The sequence below is a fragment of the Panthera tigris genome, chromosome A2, assembly GCF_018350195.1.
Source record: "Panthera tigris isolate Pti1 chromosome A2, P.tigris_Pti1_mat1.1, whole genome shotgun sequence".
NCBI lineage: Eukaryota > Metazoa > Chordata > Mammalia > Carnivora > Felidae > Panthera > Panthera tigris.
In genome coordinates, this window is record NC_056661.1 from 48,247,409 (window position 1) to 48,268,018 (window position 20,610).

The 20,610-nt window shown below is 36.2% G+C and overlaps 1 pseudogene; it reads left to right on the plus strand.

Moving 5' to 3' along the window:
* The window catches only part of LOC102957542, an 85,115-nt pseudogene extending 66,494 nt beyond the window's left edge, over window positions 1-18,621 (plus strand).
* Window positions 18,622-20,610: the final 1,989 nt, after the last annotated feature.

The window sequence follows — 20,610 nt, forward strand, 5'->3', positions numbered from 1 at the left end:
AGTTATTTATAGTGTTATTTTCCATATAGGAATTTAGTTTTTTCTTAAAAATTATGTTTTAATTAAATTGAATATTAATTGTTCAATTAAAATGAAAATTATTTAATTCTTTTATAGCTTGTGGCTTTTATTTTATTCTTGAGGAAGTATGCTTTCTCCAAATATGTGTATGTGTGTGTGTGTGTTTGTATATATATTTTTTTCAGTATTTTTTTAATTTTTTTTTTACTGTTTTTATTTTTGAGGCAGAGAGAGACAGAGCATGAGCGGGGGAGGGGCAGAGACAGAGGGAGACACGGAATTGGAAGCAGGCTCCCGTCTCTGAGCTGTCAGCACAGAGCCCGATGCGGGGCTCGAACTCACGGAGTGTGAGATCATGACCTGAGATGAAGTTGGACGCTCAACCGACTGAGCCACCCAGGCACCCCTTTTTTCAGTATTTTAAAATGTATTTTCTGTCATAAATTCCATTTGGAAGGTGTGTCTGTGGGGGAGGGGGATGCCAGGTAGTTATCTAACATTTTTTTCCACACAAGATGATAACCTATTATAGATACTCCTACTACTGAATGGTTCATCCTCCACTTACTAATTTGGAATTCTATATTTTCGTATAAGAATTTGTATATATGTGGAAATTCATATATATGTATGTCTATTCCAGACTCTACTCTGTTGTCCTGATGTCTCATGTCTACTTCAGCACTGTACTGATGTAATTGTTGCAGCTTTATAGTGTGTTCCCATATGTGGCAGAGCAAGATCTCAGTCTTATTCTTTCATTTCAAGATTATTATAACTAACCTCCCCCATTTATCTTTCTTTCCTGCTTCTCTTGTTTTATGTAGCCTCAGACCTCTTGGCAAAATCCACATTTTCTAGCTTGATAATCTGATTCTAAAGTCAATGTATTTGGAGGTGTTTTGTAAATTCTAGGAGACATGCAGATGTAAACTGCACAGCTCATGGGTAGTAGCATTTCTCAGATAATTCTTATTCATCTTAGCTATGGAGAGAAAAATGCAACTTTTGTCTGTGTTCTGTAACTATTTGTATTTGCCTCCTCCAACCTGATCTACAAGTTATTAATACAAATTTATTCAAGGTATTTGGAAATTGTTTAGATTATTTGAACATAATCCCTTACTCTGTCTCAAAGACTGCTCTACCCCAAATATCCCTGCTTCCTTCCTAAAGAAGATGTCTGGGTACCGGAGAGGGATTGCTTATGCTTCCTCTTGCCACTGTTCTGTTGCCCTGGCCTCCAGAGTGATGTCCTTTGTCCATTTTGGAACTGTTAGCCCTGTTGGCATTTAGGACTATAGCCATCATCCTTTCTCTGGGTATAGACAGGGCCCTGTGATACTTTCTGGCTACCTCAGAAACATGTGAGCTCTTGCTGGTGCTATCCATGCCCTTATTGTCTAACTGTCAATCCCAGTTGGTCTGCAGTCCTGGGAACAGAACCCCTAATCTGCTCAACATCCCAACTGTTCACCTGCTCTAGATATACCTTTCCCATATCAGATCTGAGGGCCATCCGGGAACCCAACTCTCTACAGCGTTCTGTTTTTATGTGCCTGTCCTCCACATGGTTGTGGGAGCACTCTACAAGGCAGTCCCTTTCCAGATTAATAGGGCAATCATTCCTATCATTCATGATTTCCTGAACTATCAGATGCATTTTCCCATCTGGGACACCTGACCTATTCCCTTCATGAACAACTCTGCCCTGACCTTCTCCTTTGCATCACCTAAGTGGACAGCAGAAGTTGTTTTCCCTTCATTTCCCGTCCATCTTCTTTTTTTTTTAAATTTTTTTTTCAACGTTTTTTATTTATTTTTGGGACAGAGAGAGACAGAGCATGAACGGGGGAGGGGCAGAGAGAGAGGGAGACACAGAATCGGAAACAGGCTCCAGGCTCCGAGCCATCAGCCCAGAGCCTGACGCGGGGCTCGAACTCACGGACCGCGAGATCGTGACCTGGCTGAAGTCGGACGCTTAACCGACTGCGCCACCCAGGCGCCCCCCCGTCCATCTTCTTGACTCTGGTCTAAATCCATCTGACTTTATGTGGGATAGAAGTATCTCCTTGCATTTTATGTTTTCTATGTAATGGCATTCTTTGGAGAAAACCATTGACTACTGTGAGGATGGTACCTTTTGTAGTTCAGCAACTAAGAGGTCTTGATCTCTACACAATGAATACAGTGAGGATGGTACCTTCTGTAGTCAAGCAATTTGGAAGGTCTTGGTCTCTACACAGTGGGTGAATTTTGCAGTGAGTCTGACTAGGTCAGTCACGTGAAATGAAAAGACAGAAAATAATGTAGCAGATCTGTTATGAGGACGGTAACATATTTTTCAAGGCTGTTGTCCTACTGAATTTTGACTGTCAGCGATAGTGTCTCCTTTTGGCATTTCTTCTATAGTAAATTCTATCAGGCAGATAGATACCTAGAAATTCTGGCAATAAGATGAAAACCAGGTACTGTAAAAAGTGTAAGAAAAATTAAACAATTTTTAAACGTTGCCCTCATTCATAACAGAGCATGTAAGACAGTATTAGTATGAGAAGGAGAACATTAGTCTCAAAGTCATTGTCACCTACAGCCTCAGGTTTTGTGTATAGAAGATGGTATAATATTACGTTTTCTAGCTGTTCATGAGATTTTGAGATGGGCCTGAAAAGCACCATGTAAACCATAGTCTGTACCATTAATCCATGTTTCTCATCACCTCCCCCTCCCTTTACATTTCATCTCAGAAACTGATTTTATCCTCAAATTAAAGACAACAGTTAAATTAAAATCAATTCATATTTTTGCAGCTTCTAGAGGTTTAAGTATGGCAGGAAAAAAGAGAAATTAACAGTTTGGGGAAGTTAACAGACATTGTGCTTATATTTTAGCTTGGTTAACATTCAGAAGACTTATCTCCATTTTACAGATAAGGAAACTGAGGCACAGGGGAGTCTGTAAATTGTTCCAGCTTACCAACCAGCAAGTAGCAAAGACAGAGCTGAAATCCAGCCATGACAAACTGCAAAGGTATTCTTCTTTCCAAGGCACTTTTTACTACCAAGGGAGTATGTTTCAAAAAAACTTTAAAAAATGCCTTTGTGCTTGTTAAAGAGTTATGTGAGTGGTCTTTGTGGGACAAATGTCATGCTGCTATGTGATTCATTGTCAGTAGTTTTTTGGCAATTTGAATTCCTCTGGGTTTTGCCATAATAATTTCAAGGTTAGGTGTAAGAGTAAGCCAGTAAGTCAGACTGTGTTTTGTAAGAATAAATATCTGTTGTTCTCTTAACCCTGTTTTACTGCTGCCAGTCACCCCATCTTGTCATCTCTTTCCCCTCAAATATACACAATGCCATCATTTAAATTTCATCATATATCCATGTTCTCACTTTAGTTTTTATTTAACCTTGGCTTAGATCTTAGTTATTTCCAGGGAAAAAGTGGCACACATTTTAGGAATACCTAGATAGATTTAGGAATGATGTATGGTGTGTTCAACCTCATTTAATATTCCACTTTACTTGGTATTTAATTCCCCTGTCACTTCCAAATACTTTGGGTGACTAGGACTATGCAATTTGTGTGTTCATTTCACATTTTATATTGATCCTTCTGACCTTATGTATCATGCTTCATGTTTTTATTGCATCTTATCAGACTGGATCTTATCATCAGATGTTTCACTTTCTCCCATAACTAAGATTTACTGTGTCCAAAGGCTCTCAAATTTTAGAAGCTATTTCATTTTAATTTTGTGTCATTGTTTTGAAATTAGCTCCATAATGTATATGTACCTTTGACTTGCCTCAAATTGAAATTTATTATTAATTTCCTTTTGAAATTGGGGACAGTTTATGTGACACCAGGTAAATGGTTACTTGAACAGTGAATTGGAACATCTTATTTGTGTCCTAAAAGCAAAACCATTGCTATAAAAAAAAATTGTAGGTACCAAAGGTCATAATGTTTTGGTATTATCTGGGGTCATGTTCCTTATGTACAATAGAGATTCTATTTTTTTAAGTTTTTTTTTTTTCTGTTTTTGAGAGAGTGAAAGAGAGAGAAAGAATCCCAAGCAGGCTCCACACTGTCAGTGCAGAGACTGAAGCAGGGCTTGAACTCACTAACCACGAGATCATGACCTGAAGCAAAATCAGAGTCATACACCTAACAGACTGAGCCACCCACACACCCCATGAGATTCTATTTTTATCTACATTAATTTTTAACAGCTCTTTCATTGGCCTCTGAACTACCCTGAACCAGATCATGGCTGTTCCAAAGTTAAGCAGCTGCTGAAATAAGACTACTTATAAATTTAATAGATATATTTATAGGTCTATTTTAAGGTCCTAGTGAAAATAATTTCCACTGAAGGTTTTGCTTTTAGCTAGTCTCAGGAGCCCTAAGAGTCACCTGCTTTAAAAACAATGACAGGCTTTAAAAATAGATAAATCAAGAGGAGATATAGTCATGTTCAGAATGAACCTTTTGAGTTCAGAATGACCTCAGAATCTCATTTCTAGGAATTTAACTCAAGGGAATAATCAGACATTCAATGATGTATTAAGTATATTTCTGTGGTCTTTTTTATAGTAGCAAAAACATGAGAAACAAAGTATCCATTAATAAGAAATTGATAAATATGGATTTTCTATAGTAAGCTCCACAGTCCTTAAAAATTATGAGTTTGATGACAAGAAGTGACATGGGAAAAGTTGCACAAACTGACGTTAAAAAATAAAACAACAAAGTAAAATATGGAAAACTATTCACATTATGTACAGATATGATGTCAACGAAAACATCATTTTTATATACATATAAAAAGAGATTAAAGAGTTCACCTTAAAATTATAGTAGTGTGGTAGACAGATTGGAGAATTAGGGGCAACTTTTATTTACTTATTATAAATTTTGGCAGAAAGAATCTGTAATTTTTTTAGCATTAGAAGCATACTGTACACTTTCCAAAAAACAAGGATGATTTTATCTTTCAGAATGAGCTCAATTCTTCGTTTAAAATATGTATTATTTTTGAGTATACATGGAACTTTCTCCAGAATAGATCACATACTGGGTCACAAATTGGGTGTTGACAAGTACAAAAGGATTGAGATCATACCATGCATATTTTCATAGCACGATGCTATGAAACTTGAAGTCAACCACAAGAAGAAATTTGGAAAGACCACAAATACATGGAGGTTGAAGAACGTTCTACTAAAGAATGAATGGGTTACCTGCTTTCTTAGTGTAGTAGGCAGCACATCGGTCTCATCATAATCTGAAGAATGAATGGGTTAACCAGGAAATTAAAGAAGAAATTAAAAAAATATATGGAAGCAAATGAAAATGAAAACACAACAGTCCAAGCCATTTGGGATGCAGAAAAAGCAGTCCTAACAGGGAAGATATAGCAATACAGGCCTACATCAAGAAGCAAGAAAAGTCTCAAATATACAACCTAAGCTTACGCCTAGAGGAGCTAGAAAAGGAACAGAAAATAAAGCCTAAAGCCAACAGAAGAAGGGAATTAATAAATATTAGAGCAGAAATAAATGGTATGGAAACAAACAAAACAGTATAACAGATCAATGGATAGGAGGAAGAATTAATAAAATCGATAAACTTCTAGCCAGACTTATCAAAAAGAAAAGAGAAAGAACCCAAATAAATAAAATCATGAATGAAAGAAGAGAGATCACAACCAACACCACAGAAATACTAACAATTATAAGAGAATATTATGAAAAACTATATGCCAACAAACTGGGCTATCTGGAAGAAATAGATTAATTCCTAGAAACATGTAAACTACCAAAACTGAAACAGGAAGAAATTGAAAATTTTAACAGACCCATAACCAGAAAAAAACCTGAATCAATAATCAAAAATCTCCCAACAAACAAAAGTCCAGGGCCACATGGCTTCCCAGGGGAATTTTACCAAACATTTAAAGAAGAGTTAATACCTATTCTCAAACTGTTCCAAAAATAGAAATGAAAGGAAAATGTTCAAACTCCCTCTATGAGGCCAGCATTGCCTTGATTCCAAAACCAGACAAAGACCCCACTGGAAAAAAAAATGCAGGCCAATATCCCTGATGAACATGGGTGCAAAAATTCTCAACAAGATACTGGCAAATTGAATCCAACAGTGCCTTAAAGGAATTATTCACCACTATCAAGTGGGTTTTATTCCTGGGCTATAGGGGACATTCGCAATCAATGTGATATACCACTTTAATAAAAGAAAGGATAAGAACCATATGATCCTGTCAATAGATGCAGAAAAAGCATTTGGCAAATTATAGCATACATTCTTGATAAAAACCCTCAACAAAGTAGGGCTAGATGGAACATACTTCAACATCATAAGGCTATATGTGAAAGACCCACAGCTAATATCATCCTCAATGGGGAAAAACTGAGAGCTTTTCCTCTAAGGGTCAGGAACCAGACCAGGATGTCCAATCCCACCATTGTTACTTAATACAGTACCAGAAGTCTTAGCCTCAGCAGTCAGACTATAAAGAGAAATAAAAGGCATCCAGACCAACAAGGAAAAGGTCAAACTTTAACTATTCATAGATGACATGATATCTATGTAGAAAACCTGAAAGACTACACCAAAAAATTGCTACAACTGATACACGAATTCAGCAAGCTTGCAGGATACAAAATCAACATACAGAAATCTGTTGCATTTCTATACACCCGTAATGAAACAGCAGAAAGAGAAATCAAGGAATAGATCCCATTTACAATTACACCAAAAACCATAAGATGCTAGGAATAAACCTAACCAAAGAGGTAAAAGATTTATACTCTGAAAACCATGGAACACTGATGAGAGAAATTGAAGATGACACAAAGAAATGGAAAAACATTTCATGCTCATGGATTGGAAGACCAAATATTGTTAAAATGTTTGTACTACCCAAAGCAGTTTACACTTTTATTGCAATCCCTGTCAAAGAATTTTTCATAGAGCCAGAGCAAATGATCCTAAAATTTGTTTGGAATGACAAAGACCCCAAATAGCCAAAGCAATCTTGAAAAAGAAAAATAAAGCTGGAGACACCATGGTTCCAGACTTAAAGCTATATTACAAAGCTGTAGGCATCAAGACAATATGCTACTGGCACAAAAACAGACACTTAGATCAGTGAAACAGAATAGAAAACCCAGAAATGGACCCACAACTATATGGTCAACTAATCTTCAACAAAGCAGGAAAGAATATCCAATGGAAAAAAAGTCTCTTCAAAAAATGGTGTTGGGAAAACTGGACATTGACATGCAAAGAAAAACTGAACCACTTTTTTTAAGTGTTTATTTTTGAGAGAGAGACACACACAGAGTGTGAGCAGGGGAGGCACAGAGAGAAAGGGGAGCACGCAGAATCTGAAGCAGACTCCAAGCTCTGAGCGGTCAGCACAGAGCCTAACGCAGGGCTCGAACTCACGGAACTGTGAGATCATGACCTGAGCCAAAGTCAGATGCTTAACCTACTGAGCCACCCAGTTGCCCCAAACTGGACCACTTTCTTGGACCATACACAAAAGTAAATTCAAAATGGATGACATACCTAAATGTGAGACAGGAGTCCATTAAAATTCTAGAGGAGAGCACAGGCAGTAACCTTGTTGACCTTGGCTATAGCACATCTTACTAGCACATCTCTTTAGGCAAGGGAAACAAAAGCAAAAATGAACTATCAGGACTTCACCAAGATAAAAAGCTTCTGCATCACTAAGGAAACAATCAACAAAACCGAAAGGCAACAGATGGAATGGGAAAAGATATTTGCAAATGGCATATCTGATAAAGGGTTAGTATCCAAAATCTATACAGAACTTACAAAATTCAACCCCCCCCAAAAAAAATAATAAATAATCCATTGCAGAAATGGGCAGAAGTTATGGATAGACATTTTTCCAAAGAAGACATCCAGATGGCTAACAGACACTTGAAAAGATGCTCAACATCGCTCCTCATCAGGGAAATACAGATCAAAACCACAATAAGATACCACCTCACATCTGTCTGAATGGCTAAAATTGAGACTACAAGAAACAACAGATGTTAGCGAGGATGTGGAGAAAGGGAAACCTTGCACTTTTGGTGGGAATGCAAACTGGTATAGCCATTCTGGAAAACAGTATGGAGATTCCTCAGAAAAACTAAAACTAGAACTATCCTATGACTCAGCAATTGTATTACTCAGTATTTACCCAAAGGATACAAAAATACAGATTCAAAATGTAGATGTTAATAGCAGAATTATCAACAATAGCCAAACTATGGAAAGAGCCCAAATGTCCATCGACTGATGAATGGATAAAGAATGGATAAAGTATATATCCATATACTTATGTAAATGTATACACACACACACACAATGTAATATTGCTCAGCCATCAAAAAGAATGAAATCTTGCCTTTTACAATGATGTGGATGGAGCTAAAATATATTATGCTAAGTGAAATAAGTCAGCCAGAGAAAGACAAATACCATATGATTTCACTTATACATGGAATTTAAGAAACAAAACAGATGAACATAGAGGAAGGGGGAAAAAAGAGAGGGAGGGAAACCATGAGAGACTCTTAACTAGAGAACAAACTGCAGTTGACCCAGGGGAGTGGGTTTGAGACGGGCTAAATGGGCAATGGTATATTAGGAGGGCACTTGTTGGGAGGTGCACCAGGTTATATGTAAGTTATGAATCACTAAATTCTACTCCTGAAACCAGTGTTACATTGTATGTTAACTAACTAGAATTTAAACAAAAACTTTAAAATAAAGGCAGGAAACAAAGGCTAGGAGAATACCAAAAGGTTGTTACATTATACCTTTGTTGTTTACTCAAAGTAATGCTTGTTTCATCCTCTGTGAGATTCCTTTACCACACACACATATCCTTTCTCCCCCCGCCCCCAACTCTGTCTCTCTCTCTGTCTCTGTCTCTGTCTCTCTCTCTCTCTCTCTCTCTCTCTCTCTGGTCTGAATCTCTCTTTGCCTAAGTAGAATCATATTTTGCTCACCATAATAGTCATTTGTGTCTGGGAGGGAATTTGGGACTTTTTAAAAATCATTCTGTGGGTTCATAGATAAGTGGTCATGACATTCAACATTAGTCCATTTAAGGCGGCTCCACTAGGCAGGTTCTTCTCTGTTCCTTGTTACCATTATTTAAACTGTAAAGTGACAGTGTTTGTGAACCCAGAATTCTCCCAGAAGCCTGGAAAGGTTTATTCCTCATTGCATTTGTTGCATAAAGGGGAATTTATGTGTGTAAGAGAAGTATGCACCATTCCTGATGCAACTTCCTTGAGTAAATTCGTAAGTTGTAAGCTGTTAATACTGTTTTTCAGATCCAATCTTCCACACCTCTATAGCCCCATGGTCCTTCCCCTGTGCCCATTGGCACTCACTATCTGTCATTGACAAACTTGCCTGTTTTGCCAGTCACATTTACTCCAACTGAAATTTGCTGTCCCTGGGTCTCTCTCCTTTCTCCGTAGTCCTCTAAGTGGAGCCTGTTTGTCCCCCTTGATGTTTCACAGCACAGGATCTAGAAGTGGGATGAATATCCAACTTGCCTCCAACTGATGGCTGGACCATGTCTCACCCTCTCAAAGCCATTGCTGGTTCTTTTTTGTTTTTTGTTTTTCTGTTGTTGTTTTGTTGTTGCTGTTGTTGGTTAAGGGCAGTAATCTGTCTATGGTACCTGCTCCACCAGCAAAATGTTTCATCAGAGGTTTTATCAGTTGCTTCTCATACTTTTCTTGCCCCTTTCCTTTCCAGTACAGATTTCATGGTCTTTCAGATAAACATTTGTTTGTACACACCCACAGTTCCCTTGTACCCCTCTTTCTCTGTTGTATTCACTCAGCAAGATTTCAACCCTCACTGCTTCTAGATTTCTGCTTGTGCTGCTAAACATCTGAGGGAGCGAATGACTTGGCTGATTGATGCCATTTACATTTCTACACACAGATCTCAACTGGGTCTTTAGCTAACATTTTTCTGATGATCTCCTGCTCTCTCAGAGGACAATTTTGTATCTTCTTTCTCCTTCTCTGACTCATTTTTATAGAAAAATAGTCATTTTATTCCATCTTCTTTGTCCCTTCCTCCACTTTTCCTCGCCATCCCTTTCCCAGATCTGCTCCTGAACCTGTCTCCCCTCCTGTTATAATGAATGGATTTTGCTTTGTCCCCAAGTACAGGCAACATTAATACATTGCTCCAGTCCATTGTGCTTATTCACAGAAAGCTTTAGACTCTCATTCTTTATTCCTTTTTCACTCTCATCAACATAGAATCATACAAAACTACCTCTCATATTTAAAAATAAATCCCATCTTAAACCCTGAAACTTCTTTCAACTGTTACCCCTTTTCTTTGTTTTGATGTGTAATAAAAATGTTTGAAAATGTTTTCTATACCTGCTATGTATGCTCATCTCTCCCCTTTTATTTTTCAGCGCCCTCCAGCTGAAAGTACTTTTGACAAGGCTAATAAATTAGTTTTTTAAAGGGAAGTCTTTCAGATGGTCTTCAGGAACAATCTTTTTTTTCCCCCTCATTATTGAAAAGAGAGATTCAAGGTATTAAAAATTAATATTTTCCTTGACCTACTGAAGGCAAAATAAATATGGGTACCTGGTGCTGATTCATTGTATGCTTTGAGTTTGGTGGTAACAATCCAGAGAGGACCACAGTGTTACAATGTAAAAGTCACTAGAATTTAAAGTTTTCTATCAATTACAATTTGTAGGCCACAATTTTTTTTTGTCATTGTTTTTGTTTTTTGAGAGAGAGAGACAGAAAAAGAGCATGCACAAGCAAGGGAGGGTCAGAGGGAAAGGGCAGAGAGAGAATCTTAAGAAGCAAATCTCCATGTTGGGCCCCATGGAGCCCGACCAGGGGCTCCATCTCAAGACCATGAGATCATGACTTGAGCTGAAATCAACAGTCCAAGAGCCAGACGCTCAAGATAATGAGCCACCTAGGTGCCCCTTGTAGGCAGGAATTTCTAAGTTTCAGTTTTATTTATAAGTTGTAAAATCTATTTCCTGATTTTTGGATTGTTTCATTTTTAATTTTAGTGATATTCCATTTTTTAGAAGTTATATATTGGCAAATAAGATGCTTTACTTAAATTTTATCCAGATTAGAAGATTTTATAAGCTGAGAGATGTTTCTTGAATCATGAAATTATAAGCGTACACAACCTTTAGACATAACATTATGATTTTTAGTCTTTTTAGTTTTCACTAAATCTTACAAATATAATTTTAATATTTTGATGAGTATTAATATATAATTTATTATTTCAGTTCTTTTGGTATGAGCTCCTCATCCCCCAACCCCCTCGTAGTCAGGTTCAGTGCACCCACTGGATTTGGGCAGTTTGACTATTTTCAGTGGATGATGTAATCCAGTATGACCCTTATCCATCTTTAAATAACTGTCTGTTTTAAAAAGTTTGTAGGAATTAGTAGTGCTGAAGAAATATCCTGAAGCAATGTGTGTGTGTACACACATTTGTATAAATAACCTATTTCCCAGTTGATTTTAGTGTTTTGTTGTGTATTTTTCTATTGATGGTTGTTCAGCAATTTTTAATCTTCATGTTAAGATTACTTATTTGTGAATGACATCTATGAGTTTTTATTTAAAATATCAAATGCTATTGGGGTACCTGAGTGGCTCAGTTGATTAACCATCCGATTTCGAATCAGGTCATGATCTCAGTGTTTGTGAGTTCGAGGCCTGTGTTGGGCTCTGTGCTGACAGCTCGGAGCCTGGAGCCTCCTTCAGATTCTTTTTTTTCCCTTCTCTCTCTGCCCCTCCCCCATTCATGTTCTCTCTCTCTCTCTCTCTCTCTCTCTCTCTCTCTCTGGAAAATAAACATTAAAATTTTTTTTAAATACCAACTGCTGTGGTATTTCAGTACACTTTTATTTCATCATTTATAACTTCTTTATTTATATTTTGAATTCTATGATTTTGAAACTAAGCCATCTTTAACTGCCAACTTAAGTTTTGACCAAAACAACCTGGGTGTAGAACTCATGTAATTTAGTTGCAATTTAAGTGTGTGTGAAAATTCTTGGAAACTCGTGTGTGAGTTACATTTGAAACTATTTTCTCTTGTGCATTATCATAGAAGCTTTATACAGCTTTGATTGATTTTCAGTTGATTATAATAATTAAATACTTAATGTTTTTCATTGCTAACATTTGGAGAATGAAAGCTTTTTTGAAGTCAGTTCTTTTGTTCCTCTACCACGATTTCCACATATATTTTAATTTGCTTTTGTTTACTGCACTAGGTCTATCTTGAATTTTCCTATATCCCCCAAATTTCCCACAGCCCTACTTACTTTGACTGGTTATTAATACACAGATATTGATCTACATGTTAGATATGTATATTACATAATTTCCTATGAGCACTATATGTAAGTTAGGTAACACAGACTCCTAACAAATTTATGGCAGAACAGAAAAATTACATTTTTGTTGTTTGTTTTTGACAGTGTGAGCATCTGTTGATATTTTTAATTTATCTGAATTTTACCAAGTGCCTTTATATTCTTATATCTTTTTTTTTTCTAGCAGACTCATCTCTTTTTTGTGTGGTCATCTTTGTCTGTGTTATATACATTGTCACATATGACACAAAGTCATACTGTAACATAAAACATACTACAAGATAAATAACACAAAATACTTAAAATTTGAGAAACAATTTTCTACTACACAATTGAACTTTGCTTAAGCTAGATGAAATAATGTCACTAATGAATAATTCATATACCTTTAGTTTTTAAATTTCAGGAAAAATAATCATATATGTAAAAATCCATAAACAAAATACACATGGGAATCATCTAATAACTAAACTTCATAGTCTTTTAAATATTTTGTCTGCCCTAATGACTAGAAATTATTTTTGTAGTACATATACCCAGATGATTTACATTAAGCTGTTAATGTAATTACCATGTATATGGTAAACATGGTGCTTTTAAGCAGTGATTGTAGCAATGTAAATTAGTAAAGTATTTGTCGTAAGCAATTAAGAAAACTATATCAAATCCTTAAACTTTGGTTTATCAATTTTATTTCTGGCAACATATATATATTTTCCATGTGGAAAAAGTTAAACAGTAAGTTGACCTCCATTTTGTGGTTATGTTGTAGAACATTATCTCCCAGCTTCAAAAGTAGGCATGGGACCAAGTTACATGAATCATAAAACTTTACTTTTACTGATTATGCCAGCTGGCGTAAGAGATGGACACCTGACCCAAGACAAAGGCCAAAATAGGTTTCCATATCAAAATAAGCACAGGAAATTTCTGTTTTGAGCATTGAGGTCTTAAGATGGGAGCCTGTAGTTCTGACCACATGGAAATCATGGGAATAGGAAGTCTGAGAGGCAAATTCAAAACATAGCAAGAAGCAGTGTGAGAAAAATTCAGGGGGAAGAGAAAATAACGAAAAACAAAGACAGCAAATCTGATGGTGTTTTGTCACTGAATCAGTTTCACTCTGTTCTTTCTGTGGTACAGTACATTAACCAATAAATTCTCACTTTTATAAAAACCAATTCCAATTGGATTCATGTTTTCTTAACAACTAGAAAACCCTGACGCAAGCTTTATAAGGACCATAGTTATCATACAACTACTTATACTACAACATTAAATACAGAAATCAAAAATGTCTTATCTAGAACATTATTGTAGATGGCATAAAAGAAACAATAAAAAATATATACTTATACCTAAAAAGAAGAAAACATATCAAAATATGAAAAATAGCTGTCTTTGAGTGGTGAGGTTAAAGGGAATATTTTTTTTGAGATTTTTAAAATTTGTCTTGTCTTATATTTTAAAGACTATTTTAAACTTAGTTGAAAAATGAACTCATGTGTAGAAACAATATGAAACTTTTTAAATTATAGTGCTTAGTTCAATAAAGATATTTCCTAAAGCAGTGATACAGAAGAGAATTACGTGGAGGTCACAGACAAATGGGCTCCCTCCCCATCCTGCCAAGTCAGAAATGCTAGAAATGGGGCCCAAGCATTCATATGCCTCCCCAGTTTCCAGAGTGACAATGTCTGGGACTAGAACAGAGGTGGTATAAGGTAAAGGTTGGGAGTGTGGGGTTGGGTATTTGACAAACCTGGATTTGGACTTTGGTTCTGCCATTACTAACTGTAACTATACAACTTTGAATAAGTTATTTGTTTCCTGTAAGCTGTGACTTTTTTTAATCTCTAAAATGAGGTTATTTTCATTGTGAGACTGGATGAAACAATGTTTGTATGGCATGTAATATGATAATTAGTGTTAGCACTGAAAATAATAAAATCTTATTTAAAAACATGAAATAACATAAATAAAAATTTTAAATGAAATAAAAAAATAAACCCCACCACCATTATTATTAGCCTCCTGTTAGCCTAGCATGATGATAATGCAAGTCAACAGAAAAAAAAATTAAATTGCCTGAAGTTAATTTATGTAAAAATTTCAGGTTTAGTGTGGGGGAAATTTTCTATCATCTTCTCTCCAGGGCATACTTCCAAATAGCTTCATTCTCTGTCAAAAATAACTTCCATGCGTTTTTCTTTTTTTTAATTTTATTAGAAAAGGAATTGAATTTTAAGAATCACTAGTGCTGTACTAGTTTCAAAAATAAAAGCAAACAAACAAAAGTCACCTCCAGTGTTCTTTAAAAGGAGAAAAGCAGAGGGACATTACTAAGGTTGAATTACCAGAGACATTTACTTGCATCCCAGGTGGTTGATTCAGGCTTGATCCCCATGAAAGCCAATGGCAAAACCGAGTTCATGGAACTAGAAGGAAATTTCTAGATGAGGCCAGGTAGTTCAACTCACAATCTGAATTCCAGCCAGCCCTTTAACTGGCAGTAAAATTAAAATAATAGGCAAACAAACATTTGTGAAGTCATCATAGGGAAATCTAAACTAGGGTTTTGTATCCTGGAGCTTTTACAGGTGACACATCAATAAAGTCCATTAATACATGGTATGAAAAAAACTAGAAGATACATATTACAACCATTTAAATATAAGATGCTTGAATATATTTCTTTTAAAAAAAAACACTATTTATTCCTCAACTTCTATTTTATTATTCTTCCTCAGGAAGAAATAACACAGTTTTGATAATTATTTTAAATGTATTTTACACAGATAAACAAGCCATATGATAATATATTTCTGGCTGTTATTTCAACGATGGATTGGGGGGGGTGAAATTAGACTCAAGGACATTAATTTGAAAGTTATTAATGTATTTTTGATAGAATAGTCATTGTATGGGTGTGTTTGCAAATCTTTCTCCACTGAAATTATATTTTATGCAAGCCAAATGAAATACATGCAGGGCAGAGGGCACTATGTAATTAAATGATGGATTTATTTGTATTAATTAGTTATTCTTAGTTCATTGGGGCAGGGATAAGGGATATGTGTCAGTTGTGTTCATTTGTTGGTTTTGTTTTTTTCCTACTGCTCTGCTATCAGCAGCGAAGGTACTCAGTAATATGTGTTGGGCATTTGACATAGAACATCAATAAGATAATGTATAGGGTGGCAGAATGAGGATACCTCTATTCTTTTTTATCTGGAACAACTCTGAAAACAAAAGACACTAACAAAAAACAAACTAATAGATACCTGAACACTTCAAATCACAAAAATCATAAATGGTTAGGAAGGAGTGCCATGGGAAGAAAGGATCTGATGGGGTGCCAGGAGAGGGTCACTCTTGGAGCAGAATGCAGCAAAAGTTAAGAAGATACAGAGGGGCCCAAATAGCAATACTTTGTAACAAATGACTGAAATGCACATGTTGCTACTAAGACTCATCTAATTAAAAGTAAGCAATATTGTAAAAGGAATATCTGTATAAAGATATTATAAGGAGCAGGTGTAGGTTGTGGGGGAGGTTAGAGAAAAGGAGGAATGGATGTAGAAAAGCAAAAGGCAAAAAGAGAACATACTTCAGAAAAATGTTGCCATTGGGATGGCAAAATCCCATGAGTTGCAAAATATTGCAACCAAAGTTATTGCTATGAACCCAGAAAAATTTAAAGAAACAATCCTAGATTAAAGTAAGTTGATGCATAGATGATTTCTAGGAAGAAATTATAATTATGCCCAACAGAAACAGGTGAAAACTGAGTTGGCAGAGCTCAGGAAGTAAGTGAAAAATAAAACTATCTCAGAAATTAAGACACTATCTGAAAGCAAAACAAAATCAAACTAATAAGACTTCAGGGACTTTTTAAAACACAATACAAATATAGAAGACAAGACACGCTAAAGAAAGTAAACACATAGAGTAGAAACTGATAATGGATTTAATAAGGAAAAAAAAAAGGATACCAAAAACAGATAAAGGAGTGTCAGTATACATTTTGTATCCTTGAATAAAAACCTCCTATCAAGGTGGAAACTGAAAACCTATTCTAAAATACCATTTAAGAATACAGTCTAGAAGTAAAGATTGGAAAGCACATGATGACTAAAGAAAAACGAGTTTAAGGTATGTTTAAAATTGAAATACAACCTAGTAAAGTTATGACTTTTAAAGATAAGTATATAATTCTTTGAGCATTCTGGCAAAAGTCAGATAATTTATAAGGGAAAAATATCAGGCTATCCTTAAAGTTCCCAACAATATACATCATTAAAAAACAGTGTTTGGATAAATGCACAATCATCCAGGAAATAAAGTTGAGAAAAACGTTATATCTAGACAAATTGTTTCAATAGAAAGGCAAGAGTAGATACTTACAGGTACTATGAGAATTTATTTCCTACAAATCTACCCTGAAAAGACTGTTAAAGGATTAAACCTCAGCTGGACATCAACTGAATAGAGATATGTAGCAAAAATAAACAAAAGAAAACAAAAAACCAGAAGTGAGCATAAAAATGCAATTAACTTTAAAACTAAGTAAAGAATAACCCTTTGAATCAGTTTCAGTATATAATGTGAATAGAATGACAACAAAGAAACAACGTGACTGGTAAAAGTTCGGACGGAAATTAGACAGTTATGTAAGAATATTGATTTTTTCATCTTTTGTAAACAGAAGTTTAAAAATATCATTTAGCAGATTCTCTTCTATTGACCACCTGAGTCTTGCTGTAAGAAGCAACCACCTCTCCTCTTTCTGTCCACCATCTGCTTGGCAGCTCCAAAGCAGCAACCAGATTGGCAACGCCTCCTGGGAGCTCTGTTGCCTGGAACATGGATGGCATCCAGCCCAAGGGTCAGTTGCCAAGTGACAAGACCATTGGGGGAGATGACTCCTTCAACACCTTATTCAGTGAGACAGGTGCTAGCAATCATGTGCTCAGTGCAGTGTTTGTAGACCTGGAACCCACAGCTATTGATGAAGTTTGCACTGCCACTTACTGCCAGCTTTTCCACCCTGAGCAGCTCATCACAGGTGAGGAAGATGCTGCCGGCAACTATGTCCAAGGGTGCTACACCATTGGCAAGGAGATCACTGACCTTGTCTGGGTGTGAATTTGGAAACTAGCTGACCAGTGCACAGGTCTTCAGGGCTTCTTGGTTTTCCACAGCTTTAGAGGGGGCGCTGGTTCAAGGTTCACCTCCTTGCTGATGGAATTTTTCTTTGTTGATTATGGCAAGAAGTCCAAGCTGGAGTTCTCCATTTACCCAGCGCTCCCCCACCCCCAGATTTCCACAGCTGTTGTTGAGCCCTATTACTCTGTCCTCACTACCCACACCACCCTGAAGCACTCTGTGGCTTCATGGTAGACAACAAGGTCATCTAGGACATCTGTGATAGAAACCTCAGTATTGAATGCCTAACCTATACTAACCGAATTAGGTTGATATGTCAAATTGTGTTCTTCATCACTGCTTCCCTCAGATTTGATGGAGCCCTGAATGCTGATCAGACAGGATTCCAGACTACCCTGGTACCCTATCACTGTATCCATTCCTTCTGGCCACATATGCTCCTGTCATCTCTGCTGAGAAAGCCTACCATGAACAGTTTTCTGTACCATGAAAAGCCTACCAGTACATGCTTTGACTCAGCCAACCAGATGGCAAAATTTGACTCTTGCCATGGTAAATACATGGCTTGCTGCCTGTTGTACCATGGCAGTGTGGTTCCCAGAGGTGTCAGTGCTGCCACTGTCACCATCAAGACCATGCATACCATCCAGTTTGTAGGCTTGTGCTCCACTGGCTTCAAAGTCAGCATTAAATAACAGCCTCCCACTGTGGTACTTAGAGACCTGAAGGTCTGGAGAGTGAGCTGTGTGCATGCTGGGCAAAGCCATAGCCATTGCTGAGGCCTGGGCTCACCTAGACCACAGATTTGGCCTGATGTATGCTAAATGTGCCTTTGCTCATTGGTATGTGGTTGAGAGCATGGAGGAAGGAGTTTTTTGAGGCTCGTGAAGACAGGGCTGCCATTGACAAAGGATTCTGAAGAGTTTGATGTGGATTCTGTTGAAAGAGAGAGTGAAGAGGAAGAGGAATACTAAGGTTAAGAATGTCAGCAAGGTACTGCTTTTGCTGGGAAGTTTATTCTGTTTTGAACGTTGAAAAGTTGTACTTTGATCATTTAATTTGTGTATAGCAGTGTATACTCTCATATACAATTACTGACATGTGCTTTAAAACACAGCACTTTGTTACAGACCCAAATTGTCCATTTCTCTAATGGGTTTATAGCTGGTAGCACTTGGTATTTGAGTATAGTTTAAGGCATAGAGTAAGCATTAGAAGAACTAATGATTATAGCAATACCTACTAAACTGGTGTTGGAAAAAAGGAATTAGATATATCAATCCATCATTGTTTCTAGTGTCTACAAAATAGGAGATCAAGTGTACAAAATAATGTTTTAGATATAAAATAAAACATTAAAATGACCCAAAAGAGAAAAGAAAATTTCCAAAACATAGTATGCTACCCAAGTCACGCACAACAAAGCAAAGAAATATACAGAACACAGAAAAAATAAAGCAATAAAAGAGGAAACATCATAAAATATGATGCTGGAATGAATATAAATAATATATTATAATATAAATGGGATACACTTATTGAAAGGAAAGAGTCTTAGTCTGTATTACAAAGCACAAGCAAAACAGTACTGTATGTGTGTGATAAATCCAAAGCAGAAAGATTAAAAATAAAAGGACTGTAACAGCATACTGAGCCCACACATATAATACAATATTTATGCTCTTAATACAGACAAATATAAATCACAACTTTGAAAAGCATTGCATAATAAAGATGATGTAGGTTGAACTGTGTTCCTATGGAAGACGTTAAAGTCCTAATCCCTGTACCTGTGAATGTGACCTTACTCATGGGAAATAAGGTCTTTTAAATGTAATCAAGTTAGGATGAGGTCCTACTGGATTAGGATGAGCTCTAATCCCATGACTGGGTTCTTAAAAGAGAGAAGTTTGGACAGAGCTATACAGAGGGAAGATGGATATGTGAAGATGGAGGGCAGAGGTTGGAGTTAAACTGTCACAAACCAAACCACAAACAAAAATTACCAGCAACCGTGAGAAGTTGGAAAGAATCAAGGAAGCACCCTCTCCTAGAGTCTTCAGAGAAAGAGTGGCTCTGTTGACACCTTGATTTTGGACTTCTAAACTCCCAAACTGAAAGGCAATACAGTCATTTTGTTCTAAATGACCACATTGTGGTCCTTTGTTACGGCAGCCCTAGGAATACACCGGGGAAACAAAATTCTGATTAATACAATTCATAAAAAGTACAGCAGTTCAGTGGAAAATTAGGAAAAACACATTGGTCATAGGAAACAATCAATTATTTATCTCAGGCCAAGTAAGATCAAGTATACCAAAGGTGAGTTCACAGAAAAATAAATGACAAATTTAAGTAGATGAAGTAGATGTAATTTAAATATATCAACATCTATACCCTGAAAGAGATAGTACCTAGTATCCTAGTGCCAATTAAATTACTTACTAAAAGAATAAATGACAAAATATTACAGACAACTGTAATTCCAATGCAACAAAACCTAGAAATTAAGATCAAAATTGTAAATCATGCCTGACAACCTGGTAAAATAAATGAAAGAGCGAGGGGGAGAGAGAGGAAAAAAAAATCAAGGATAACTGGCAAGAATATGATAGAGATGAATGAAGAGAAAGAGATCAGGTGAGCATATTACCTTAATGTTGGTTTAGCAAAGAAATCAAAGTAAAAAATTCAGTATATATAAAAAATGATAAGGAAAGTAATACATATAGAATGTATGAGATGCAACTAAAAGAGTGCTCAGAGAAAAATATATAATCTTAAACATTTACATTGTATACAGGTGGAATGAAAATCAAAATGCTTTGAATATGCAAGTCAAAAGATAGAATTAGTATTTGCAACTGTATATTCCCCCAAAGTCTATATTTAGCCTAATTGGAAAATACTGTAACTTTTTCTGGAACTTAAGATATAAACAAGGATGGTTCTGTTTAGAAGTA